Source organism: Podarcis pityusensis (genome assembly GCF_964106645.2).
Source record: "Podarcis pityusensis genome assembly, chromosome: 4".
NCBI lineage: Eukaryota > Metazoa > Chordata > Lepidosauria > Squamata > Lacertidae > Podarcis > Podarcis pityusensis.
In genome coordinates, this window is record NC_138027.1 from 72168972 (window position 1) to 72182150 (window position 13179).

The window sequence follows — 13179 nt, forward strand, 5'->3', positions numbered from 1 at the left end:
TATTATTGCTATGGAATGAGATAGGGTGGAATCTGAATATTGTAGAGAAAGGCAACAATTTCTTGGAGGAGTTCTGTGCTGAACTCACTTAAATGCTAATTGTTTGCTAAAAGGTTTGAGCCCAGCACACAGGCTTCAATTTGTGAACAGTTACTAATTGTGTTTGGATAACTTCAGGCTTTTTCTCACCTGTCTCTTATTTTGTTACCCATGCTCCATTTGCTTGGTAGTCCTGTCATGTAGATGGTCTTCATCAGTATGGGCCAGGGGCTGATGAATAGCAGTCTGGCCTTCAGCATTGCCTAGATACAAGACTTCCTGGGAACCACATGTAAGCTGCACTGAGTTCCCTGGAGGGAAAAACAGGTTATAGATATTATAAATAACAACCAGACATACCTCTAAATGTATATGAGGCATGAAAGCCATTTCAGTAGTGGACAGTCATGTATGTTATATCAACCAAGCCTTGTGTTTCATTGTGATTCTTTTTATGTATTTATAGCATTTTTACCCCACTCTTCAACCACAAAGGCTCTGAGAGTGTGGTCCTCAGGCTTATAATCCAGAAGACATGACTAGAACCTGGGGCAGAAATTCAATTCAGTTTGCATTTAAAGGTGAACGTACCTAATTCACACTTTATGAAACCTACATGAACTGAGACAATACATGAAACACAACCATCTATCAAAATTTGCAATACAGTTCTCCAACCAAGTAATGTACATATACTAGGGTAACATGTTTCATAAAAATGCATATATTGATGAAAATAACATACAAAAATGCATTATATTACAAGGAAATGCTGTGCAAAAATGTGCATATTTGGGGGAATTACATTTGAAAATGTGCACATTAGGAGGAATTTGCACTAAAAAGTTGATGACTTTTCATGAGGTTGAAAGATAGGCGTGGGGGCATCTGTCCCAATTTCTTCTCCTAAGATAGGATACTCTGCATCAGCAGTGGGGAGCTGGACCCACTCAATGGGGCTGGTCACTTGTCAATCACATGACAGCATCAGGTGACAAATTCAAAGAGGCTTACAGTCAAACTATACCTGCAAATGGAGAGGGAAAATGTGTGCTTGCAGGTACAGTTTGAATGCAAATTAGCTTCAAAGGTGTGCATTTTCAGGCAAGGCCTTTGCAAGTGCTGAGGCTTGCAAAGCCCTTGCCTGACAGCATGCCTTGAAAGGAGGTCAAAGTGGGTCATGGGCCAAAGAAAAGAACTGCTTGGCCTAAATAGGCCTGTGGGCTGATGGTTCTCCACGTGCTGCTCTGTATGTAGATGCCCTTCCCTGGAAATCTCCAGTGTTGAAGACTGCAAAATGTTCCCCTAATAAGCTTGTTCTCATTTCTCAACTGTTCTTCCAGTTACTGCATTTCCCCTAATTTTAAAACTACTTCAACCTTATAGCAGTTTAATGCTGCAATCTTTTCCGTGAGTTATGCTGGCTAGATGAGAAAAGGAGAGTTGCTCAACTCCTTACCCTGATGCAACACCAAATTAGGCTGATTTACTGAAATGATGAGCAAAGATGGGCAAACATACTTGTCTACTCATCCCAAAACCAAGTACACATCCCCCCTCCAAAAAAAGGTAGAGAAGAGAGAGGACCATCAAGCAGCTGAATTCCCCTTTCTCTTCCCTGTCAGTTCCACAATTTCCTCAAGGTGTGTGTATAGTGGGGCATCCTTACTGTAGGGAAAAGATAGGCCTTCTCCTTGGTGGCAAATAACACTCATCAGGGCATAAGAGTCCGATGGAATTAGGCCAGTTACTTATCTAGTCTAGCAGCTGATTCTCACAGCGGCTAGCTAGACACCTATGGAAAGCCATGAAGAAGACCCTGAGCACAAGGGCTCTCTCCCCCTTTGCAATTTCTTGCAACTCGTGATTGACTTTTCACACACAATTTCCTGTTGAAAATCATGGAGCTTATAGTCAAGCCATGGTCCCTATCCTAGCTTCCACTGTGTGGTACCCTTCACTGAAGGGGGTGACCAGCAGAAAGGAAGAACAGTAGGAGACAAGGGTGCAAGTCCCATTTCAAATTTACTCCATTGTGGCAGCAGTAGCTAGAAATTGTGCTGCTCAATCTGAATAGGTGGCCCATGGCTGGCTGTATATTTGGGATGCTTGCCCCTAATTATGACTATGTGATTATGCTCTTAGTCTGTCAATAACTTCTATCATGGGAAAGTGGGCTGCTGCTGTTAACGCCTACAGAATAAAGGGAGGGAAATTTTGACATTGGGACATGGTGGGGGAATACTAGAGGCTCAGGTGGGCTTATTTGTAGCCTCCCCACAATTATAAAATAACAACAATAAATGAGCTGTCATAAGTAAATGAAGTCAGTGAAGAAACTGATTACCCGATAATTTCTACCCCTCTGTTTTAGTGTCATCAGAAGATGAGATCCTCACTAACCCATGAACTAATAAAGAACGGCATTCCCTTTTATAAGGCATCCACTCAACACAGACAGCCAATTATTGTCACCAAGTATTTTCCCTGTGGTCTATTCCACGTGTTATAAGACAACAAAAAAAGTCCAACTTTTTTTCAGAAGAATGGAAGAGTAACACAATCTTCCTCATTGCATTTTGTTTGATTACAACTCCCATCACCCAAGACTACCACCTGAGATGGGCGGCGATGATTGGAGCAGTAGTCCAAGAACATCTGGAAACCTAAGGTTGAAAAGCACTGTGCTCAAGTGAGAGAGAAGGTGCCTGAAGGTCAATATTTGGCCCCTTAATATTGTTACTGCTTAACATATGATGAAACCAGTATTGTGGCTGCCATGAGGTGGAGAAGTGGTCACAGATAACCTGTTGTGCTGGACTAAAAACAAAAAACAACAGTATATGAATTGTGGGAAGGTAGGACTAGATGTGATAAAAGAGGGTGAACAAAATGTATGATAAGTCAGGCAGTAACCTGACTGCAGCCATTGGTCCACATATAAGTCTGATTGATTAGCTATCAGAATCAGTGGTATAGTGGTAAATTTTGAAGAGGACAAAGTTCATCATAGCCACACCCTCAATGAGAGTCCAAAATTGCAGGAAGAGGTATATTTCTATATACACACCAAAGATAAACAACACACAGCAGAATACCCAATTTATTAGGATCACCTTGGACTGCAATTCTATATGCAAAGTTTCCTGTGAGTATGCTGTAGTAAACTCAGTGATGCTCATTTCTGTTTCATATGTTATTCGCTTTACCTTACCCAAAATGACTTACAACCAACCAGACAGACAATCACCATCTGCTCACACAGATATATTAAAACCAAGGAAAAAAGAAATACTGAAGCTGAAGAGGTAAGCAGGGTTCAGTGAGCAGGAAGAGGCTGTGGCAGAGAGCAGTCCAGAACCAGAGGGAGAATCGGAGGCTGGAGAGGAGTGGGGCTAAGAGGCAGCAATGAGTCAGGCTGGTGAGGAAGCCAGGCTGTCTCCCCCTCCTGTAGCAACAACCACCGCCCCTCCCCATGGGTCTCCTAGAGCCCAAAGAGGCATGAAGAGGGCGGAGCAAAGACAGGCAAGACGAAGGAGCCTCAGATTGCTTAGGAAGGAACCAGAGGAGGAAGAGACTTAAGGAGCGATGGGAAGGTGGGGACCTGCAGTCCTCACAACTCCATCATTGGGGTGAGAGGGTTGTTGTGATCACAAGGCCTGCGCTATTTGGGTTTCTTTGAATAATGAGTTTTTATTGCTGACCTACTCCTGATAGCAGCTAAGAGGGAACTGGAAAACCTTGGGGCTTGAGAGCCTATCTGGTTAACTTTTAAAAAATCTTATAGAATCTCTACAGAAGCAGAACTCTATTGACAAGTTTTTAAACTGTTTTGATGTCTATGTGAACACACCCCTCTCATGACCTACTTGATTTCTAACATGCAAGAGGAAGGAAGTGCAACACCCTGCAACCTAGTCTGTTTTTCACTATCACAGTTGTATTTGTAACCACAACATCACAGTTTACTAATGAAAAATATAGAGACGCTAGCCCTCAAGAGTGCTTATCTGTTAGCTTCTCTGTCATTAATGGTTAATCTGTGAACTTCCAAATATAGATTTCTACTAAGCAAAGAAATGTTTTCTGTAACCACCATAAGAAACCCATGAATCCTACTTTTACCACGGGACACTTGTCGTTTTTTCTCTGCATGTAGGTGTGCATGTTCATTCCTGTTTCAGCTGGCAGGGCCATTTCCATTTTGTGGGGTGCTTTCAACTAACTGGAGAAGTCCTCAGTAAATATGATAAGGGTATGAAGAAGAAGGCACAGCTTGTAAGGACAGGAGGAAACAGAGAATACGTTAAAATATAAAACAATTTAAAAGCGCCATGACGCTTTAGACTGTGTCTGTCTTTCCTGATGGATAGCAAACATTGCACCCCTTCCCCTAATTACCTCAGATGTCTTCACAGTGGGAAGGGAGCATACCCTCCAACATTTCTCCAATGAAAATAGGGATGTCCTAAAGAAGAAGAAGAAGAAGAAGAAGAAGAAGAAGAAGAAGAAGAAGAAGAAGAAGTTGTTAGAAGTTATTGTTTGTATGCCACCCATCTGACTGGGTGCCCCAGCCACTCTGGGCAACTTCCAACTTATATGAAAACATAATAAAACATTCAACATTTAAAAACTTCCCTAAACAGGGTTGCCTTCAGATGTCTTCTAAAGGTTGTATAGTTACTTATCTCCTTGGCTTTGTGGATTTCATAACTCCATACCCTCCAATATTTCTACAATGAAAATAGGGGTATCCTAAGGAAAAGTGAGATATTCCGGGATCAAATCAGAAACTGGGATGGCTTCTGACACCTGGAGGGTTTGAGGGAGTTCTCCATCCCCGAATCCTGCCTTTTGGGGCTTGCTAATGGAGGATCAGCTAGGGTAGGGCTGCCATATGTCTGGATTTTCCTGGACATTACTAGGATTCCAAAGGCAGAATTGATGTCCCAACCATTTTGGGCTTTTCCTTTTTGAAACATGGCAACCCTAAACTAGGGTAAATCCTATCATTGGATTATGAAATAGAATCTCACTTTGTGTAGGCCTAGTGAAGTCATAGAGGTTGAGAGTGAAGATGAATTTTGGTTTGTGAATGCTTTCATGCACCTGGTCCCTGGCAACTGCCTGGTTGTTCCTTTGCAGCTGCAGCTTTACCTGCCCCACACCTGACATCACATGACATCAAGTGTAGGTAGGGATAGGTGGATCTGTCAATCTTGGTTTTGCTCCGTTTCTCTTCTTTTTCTCTTTCTTCAATCTTAAATTTAGTTTTCTACATCATTTTGCAGTTTCTTTTTTTAAAAAAAGGTCCTCATGAAAATTCATCAGCATTTTGATACAAATTTATCCTAATCTACACCTTTTTTTGCAAAACAATTTCCCATAATATAATATGTATTTGTATGTTCTCACCCATATATGCAGTTTTATGGACACTTTGCTGCTGTATGTGTATTTTTGTACACACTACTTGGAAAGATGACTATGTTTCAGTTCTCACACTGTTTTAGAAATTGCAAATGAGACAAATCTGAGTTTAAATGAGAACTGAACTGAATTTCTTCCCCATCCTTAAGTGTGGTTGGGACTGGTGGGTACAGTTGGGGGGAAATGCCCTTATGAGCCAAATTAGGACCCCTAGTATGCCTTTTGTGGCCTTCAGAACAGAGGTACCCCACCCCTGGGCTATGAACTAACGGAACTAGTTGGCCTATGAACAGAACAGATGGAGCTCTTCAGCAATGACCTCAATGTGATCTCAGCACCTGAACAATATGCAACCATGATTGTGGAGATCATTACTAGGAAGCTGCAGCTTAAGTTTGGATGATCCATTGGCTATGTTCCTCCATGCAAATGTTTCCCTGGGAATAGTTATATGTGTGGGGAAAACCTTTGAATGTCTAAACCAGAAAGAATTAAGGCACAAACAAGGGTGACAGGAAGAAAAACCTTACCTCAGTGTGGTTTTCCAGCTGGAGGAAGAGATAGACCCAGGACACATTTTTTTCAGGATACAGGAGCTTCAAGGCAGGTTGCAAAGTAAATACAATGGAAGCACCTTCAGATGCTGCTCTTCACAAAAGTTTTATGGGCTGCATTTGCTTACACCAGCGTTCTTTGGCCATGCATGTGAGGCTTTGGGGATTTCCAGATGACTTGTTTTTCATACAATAACTATATAGCTGTTGCTCGTATGTTGCTAAGGTATTCCAACAGCAAAGAGCCAGAAACCTATATACAAATCATGAAGATAATAGCCACATGTTATTGTTTGTCCCTCAACACCTGGTGTTTTGAAGGCACACTGCTTCTGCACATGGACAATCCATGTTCGCTTTCCATTGACTATGTGAAGTCTTCATTAAAAATCCATTTAGGCTAGTGGTCCGTCATCACATATTGTGGTAGAAAACTCCATAAAGCAATTGTATGTTATGTACATTCCTTTTGCCACTGCCCATTTTGGGTGAACTTGAGTTCTAGTGTTCTGAGAAGTAGGCAAATATTTCTATGTGCTTTCTTCATGCTATTCAACATCTTATAAACCTCTGCCATACCCTTTCCTTTACTTACAGTTCCCTTAACTGAAAACATCAGGCATTCAGCCTTACATTGAGAGAAATGACTCCAGTCCCCTGGCCACTTGAGTTTCTATTTTCTGGTTACTGCATTTATATGAAGGCATTGTTATATTTTCCATTTTGTTTTTAGTCCCAGCCCTAAAAAATTCCTAATATGCAATTTGAGTTTTCTAGGATAATGCCTTTTGTCAAATTTGCTTAGTACATAAAAAAACATTATGGCACTGTGAAAATGTAATCCCCCCCCCCATGCCCCAATATACAGATTATTCGTTGTGATAGTGAATACCATGTGGAATATGCTTGTGCCAGTGTGATGGGCATGTGGTGAATTGTGTCTGTGACATAGCGATTACACAACTTGTAACCATTCCTGGACAATTTTGTAATGTTTGAGACATTTATTTTAATTATTGCAAGGTTGTTTTTTCTTTAGAGGAAGCACAGCCTCACTATTTTTCTCAAACAGTGAAATGTACATGCAGTCCTTTTTAAAACGGAAAAAGAAGAATGACATTAAGGCGGTCTATCCTGTGATGCAATGAATAGCCATCTTGCAACATTTATTGCTTAGAAGGCTGGGAATATAAACGCAACCATCACTTCCCACACTATTTCTGTGAAGGAAGCATGTAAAATACCCATGATTAGCAACTAGAAAGGGTATTGGACATGGTCTGGCAAGAGCTTTGCTCAGGCATGTCCAGGCACGTTCATGCTACTACTTTTGAAAATGGGTGGTGGAGGTGGTGAGATGACTCATCCTTTCCCCTCCCCTGCCAGGCCAGAGAGAAGGCAGCAAACTAATCCTGCAATATGCAGGATGCTTAAATTCTGCTCAGTTCAGGCACACCAGCCAATTCCCACTGAAGAATTTTGGCCCCTCCATATATATATGCACTTTTGCAAGCTCTTGAGTTCCTCTAAGCATCACTTCACTGTCATATGTGGCCCTTTGTGTGCTGGCTCTCTCTATCAGACTCGGAACGCATCACAGTTGGAACGTTTAAATGTGTTATTAGGAAGTCAAACAAGCATCCCAGCATTGGTCTACAGATTACAAGGCACAACAGAGATCTGTGATACATGGCTAGGCATAAACTAGGACATTGTTCCAACAATTGGTATGCTCACCCGCCCCATGCTCTGCCCTGTGGGTCAGGCACAGCTATTCACATGGTTGACATCCCAAGTCCCAGGACTGGGCAAGCAAGCTGCTACTCCTCCCTAGAGGCTGGGCATGCAAGGTTTGTTCATGCCAGTGCTGTCAACTCCATGTCTTTGGAGGCGAAGGTGGAGTCAGTAGGGTCCACTTGCCTTTGGACTCATCCACAGAAGGGAATGGCTATTCACTGATAGGTAGAGCCACTGGAGACACTTCAACAGGTGGTAATGTCACCCCTGGGGTACCTAATGACATGTTTTCTTGATAGCCCTTTCCCATGATCTAAGTCAATACCTCCCTACCTGGCACTCCCTAGGCAGACTCTCCAAGAGTCCCTATTTTCCAGGGACAGTCCTGGATTTACAGAAGCCGTCCTGGTTTCTGATTTGATCCCATAATGTCCCACTTTTCCTTAGGACATCCCTATTTTCATCAGAGACATGTTGGAGGGTATGGTAGGACGTCCCTATTTTCACTGGAGAAATGTTGGAGGGTGTGGCCCGCAAGCCAAGGAGACAAATAACTATACAGCGGTACCTCAGAAGTCGAATGGAATCTGTTCCAGAAGTCCGTTCGACTTCCAAAACATTCGGAAACCAAGGCGTGGCTTCTGATTGGCTGCAGGAAGTTCCTGCAGCCAATCGGAAGCCACAGAAGCCGCGTTGGACATTCGGGTTCCAAAGAATGTTCTCAAACCAGAACACTCACTTCCGGGTTTGCGGTGTTCGGGAGCCAAAATGTTGGACTCACAAGGTGTTCGGAATCCAAGGTACAGCTATATAACCTTTAGAAGACATCTGAAGGCAGCTTTTTAACATTTAATGCTTTATTATGCTTTTATATATGTTGGAAGATGCCCAGCGTGGGTGGGGCAACCCAGTCAATTGGGTGGGGAATATATATATATATATATATATATATATATATATATATATATATATATTATTATTATTATTATTATTATTAAATAGGACGTCCCTATTTTCCTCAGAGAAATTTCAGAGGGTATATCTAGGCCAGACTCCCCTTGACGTCTCAGGCTGTCCTCCCCCAGCCTGCTAGGACCTTCCCTGGGCTGTCCTGCCCCAACTCTCTAATCTCCTCCCACTCCTCTTCCTAATCCAACCACCCTCTCCATGACTCTCCATGGGACTCAAGACAATTTCCTCCCTAACGATTGGCACTCACCCGAAACACTGCTTACAGAGCGAATGATAAATAACGCATAAAACACCAACAAAGAATATAGCAAGATCATCATTTTCCTAGCTTGCATGTTCCTCTCTACACTAAGAATGGGAAAGGGAGCTGAGTGAAAATGAGACTCCCAGCCTCAGATATGTACTAAAAATAGTCAAGGAAAGCGCCACTACAATCTGCAAGCAGGTGCTGGGTTTATCAAACTGAAATCTGCTTGGCATGGCTAGCAATTGCTCAGGAAGGAGCATGCAGCTCAGTTAGGAGTTTACACTGGTGAATCTGAAAAAAGGCACACAAGAGGGGGATGATTAACTCGTTCACTTTACCTTCTACGTCACCTTAATGTGCTCTTTTGAAAAACCTTTTGAAAGTATTATTAATAAACAGATATAAATATGGGTCTTCTGCACTTTCAAAGACTTAGAATTTGCTTCTGATCCTGTTTCCTGGTGCTATGGCCAGTAGTAGAGAGAGGGGCAAAGCACAGCTCAACAAGGCACTGAGGGCACATTTCTTGGTGCCCAGATTTCCTATGGAAAATCAGTACAACAGCAGCTCACCTCACAGGGCTGTCGTGACAAACCAAACGAAGCTTATAAAAATGGACTTTGGAATTTCTAAATATAAAAATACATATCAGGTGTCAAGGAGATAAATAAATATACAGCTTTTAGAAGACATCTGAAGGCAGTCCTGTATAGGAAGTTTTTTAATGTTTTATGTATTATTATGTTTTTATATGTGTTAGAAGCCACCTAGAGTGCCTGGGATAACCCAGCCAGATGGGTGGGGTATAAATAATAAAATTGCTCTTGTTGTTGTTGTCATCTAGGTGTTTTTTGTTTTTGTTTGTTTATATTCATTTGTTTATTAATTAAATTTGTATTCTGCCCTTCATCCAACAATCATAGGGTGATTCACAACATATTTGTAAGCCATCTTGGGAAAATATTTCCCACACTTCTCTCTCTCTCTCTCTCTCTCTCTCTCTCTCTCTCCATACACACACACACAATTTTCTTTACAGTGAAAACAGCAATTATTACCACACATAATTATTGCAGTCACAAGCTTGTATAAAGCAAAGCAGAGTACAGAAGGAAGAAAAGTATCCACTTGTGGAATATTATGGGCACTTTGCTCTCATGCATTTGGAGAATCATATCAATGCAATAATCCTATGCCTGATGCATAACCACACTTTAAATGAGCTCCTACCTGGACTCTCCACCTAGGAACTGGGGGATATAAAGTATGCTGTCCCTTCTCTATAAAAGAGAAGAACCAAAAAACCTCCTCAAACCTATCTCTTTTTGGCACACCCCATATGGTCCTCCTTCTCGGCAGAATAAGTTCTAAGAGGGCAGTGTCCCAGACATAATTAATCCAGGCCTCAATTAATTCAGTTTTCTAGTGATGAACTTGTTCAGTTTCTGTTAATTGATTCTCATGGGAAACTTGCAGATTCTGGCTTCACACAATTAACTCAAGGCAGTGTCAATTTACTCTTGGCAGAAAGCCAAGGTCTGCTTGACCTAGAAACTACTTACTCTGATTGGTTAACGACCAGCACTCAACTCTGTTATCTAGGATTGCTAGCACAGTTTGGTGTGAGGTGTGTTAGGAGTAGAAGTGCTGTGTATGGTTATGAGAGAGAGAGAGAGAAAGAAAGGATTTATTTTGCTTTCATTTGTATGCAGAAACTCTGCTGGTTTTATTTTCCCTTTTAATAAATCCTGTAAATAGTTATTCTGAGTCTAGCTGACTAGTCATTACCGCCGCAACTAGCTTCCTTGCTGTGCAGGAAAACTCTGCTACGTTTGGGCTAAAGCCAATAGGGCTATGCCTGACACTTCAAAGTTCCATGAGGTTATGGGCATTGTGCTGCCAGCCTGAGTTGCGGTGGTGTCAGCATCAACAGTGTTGGTTCCAGTAGTTCCAGAAGTTGTTGTTCCTGTTGGTGCAGCAGATGGACACTGGCTGGTTCCTGACTGTGGTGAGCTGGTGACGCAGTGGACACAAGGACAACAGCTGCAGCGTGTGAGTGCTGGGTGCTGTGGTTCCTGTTTTCTCTCTCGGTGGTCGTGAGTAGCTGGTTCCGGGTTCCAGGGACATCGCACTCAAGATGGCCTCACAACCAGTTCAGATGGCTTTTGAGCGTCTGAATGACTCCAATTACTTGCTGTGGTCGGAACGCATGCAGGCAGTGCTGCAGAGGGATCGTCTCTGGCAAGTGGTGAGTAAGTTTCCTGCAAAGCCTGATGATGAAGACCTCGATAAAGACCAAAGAGCAAGGGCCACAATTGTCTTGGGGCTGGAAGATTCCCAGTTGCCGTATGTGAGGGGAATCAAGACAGCTAGAGGTGTGTGGCAAGCACTTAAAGAACTCCATGTGCGTGAGACAGCGGTTTCCAAGCTGTTCATTCGCAAGGCATTGTACAAGGCAATGTTACAGCCTGGGGTTACAATGCAGGAACACCTACACAGTTTACAGTTAAAGTTCGCTGCGCTACAGGAAAGAGACTGTGCGTTAGACCAGCAGGAGAAGGTGGCTATTATTTTGAGTTCTCTCCCAGAAAGCTGGGATAATTTAGTTTTGTCTCTAGAAGGCATACAGGAGCGTGATTTATCAGTCAGTTACGTTACTGGGCGTTTGATTGAAGAATGGCAGAAGAGGCAAGAAAGGTCGTTGGCTGCAGAGGCTTCTACAGGTGGACGGTTTGGAAGGAGTTCTCATGCCGTGCCAGAGGTGAAGCAAAAGCAGCGTACTGGTGAGGAGTCAGCGTTTGCTGTTAGGCGTTGTTTCCGATGTGGGTCTTCAGCGCATCTAAAACGACAATGTCCGGAGTTGGTCAAGTCTCAGTTGCCGGTGCAGGAGCAGAGACGAGATCAGCAGCAGCAGCAGCGTAAAAAGAAATTCTTCAAACAAAAACAGTCGGCTCAGCTGGTGACCGCCGAGGTCAAGATTGCTGATGAGAAACAAGCTGTCTGGGTGGTCGATTCTGGAGCGTCTCGGCACATCGTAAATTCAGATGAATTGTTTGTTTCCAAGAACTCAGCACAGCGCAGCCAGGTGGCTCTAGCAGACGGAAGTACTTCCGAAGTGATTTCGGGGGGTGCAGTTTTTGTTCCTTGTCTTCGTGAATGCCTGCAAAATGTACTTTGTGTGCCTTCATTAAGGAGCAATCTGATGTCTGTAGATTGTTTGCTAAAAGCTGGGTTTAAAGTGTATTTTGAAGGAGACAGTTGCATTATTAAGAAGGCTGGTGAGATTTTAGGCACTGCTAAGTCAGAGGGAGGCTTGTTTTGGCTTAAAGCAGGATCTCAAGTTGCAGCAGTAGTCAGTAAATCTCAGCCTGCAGTGAATAACAAAGCTATACATGACAACTGTGTGCACTTATTGCATAGGAAAATGGGGCATGCTTGCTGGAAAAGTGTACTAAAAATGTCTGAATTGGCTGATGGGGGTAATTTAAAGAGTTGTAACAAGTACCTTGATTGTAATGTTTGTAAAAAGGTTAAAACCCACAGAGTCTCTTACCCCAGAAGTGACAGAGTTAGTGAGTCACCGCTACAGCTGGTTCACATGGACGTAATTGGTCCATTTGCTGTAAGCAGGGGTGGAGCGCGCTTTTCACTAACAATTGTGGATGACGCCACGCGTTACTCTTGGGTTTTTCCCATGAAGAATAAGGGTGACGTGTTCACTAAGTTTAAAGGCTGGGTGGCATCTGTGGAAAGATTGCTGTCCATTAAACTCAGAAGGATTCAGACGGACAGAGGTGGCGAATTTATGTCAAATGCCTTTAGAGATTGGTTACAAAAGCGTGGCATTGGGCATAGAAAAACAAACGTTTTTTCCCCAGAGGAGAATGGCGTTGCAGAGCGAAAAAACAGATCTTTACAAGATATGATGTTTGCCATGCTTGATGATGCTGATTTGCCCATGTCTTATTGGGGGGAGAGTATGCTCACCGCGTGTTATCTCCAAAATAGGCTCTTTCATCAAACAATAGGTACAACCCCGTACTTTAAATTGTTTCAGAAAAAACCTAAAATTGACCATTTGCATGTGTTTGGATCAAAAGCCTGGGTATTAATTCCGAAACAAATGAGAAAGAAGGGAGATCCTAAGACCAAACAGTTAGTGTTTGTGGGTTACCAGGAGCTGGGAAAAGGTTTCCGCTT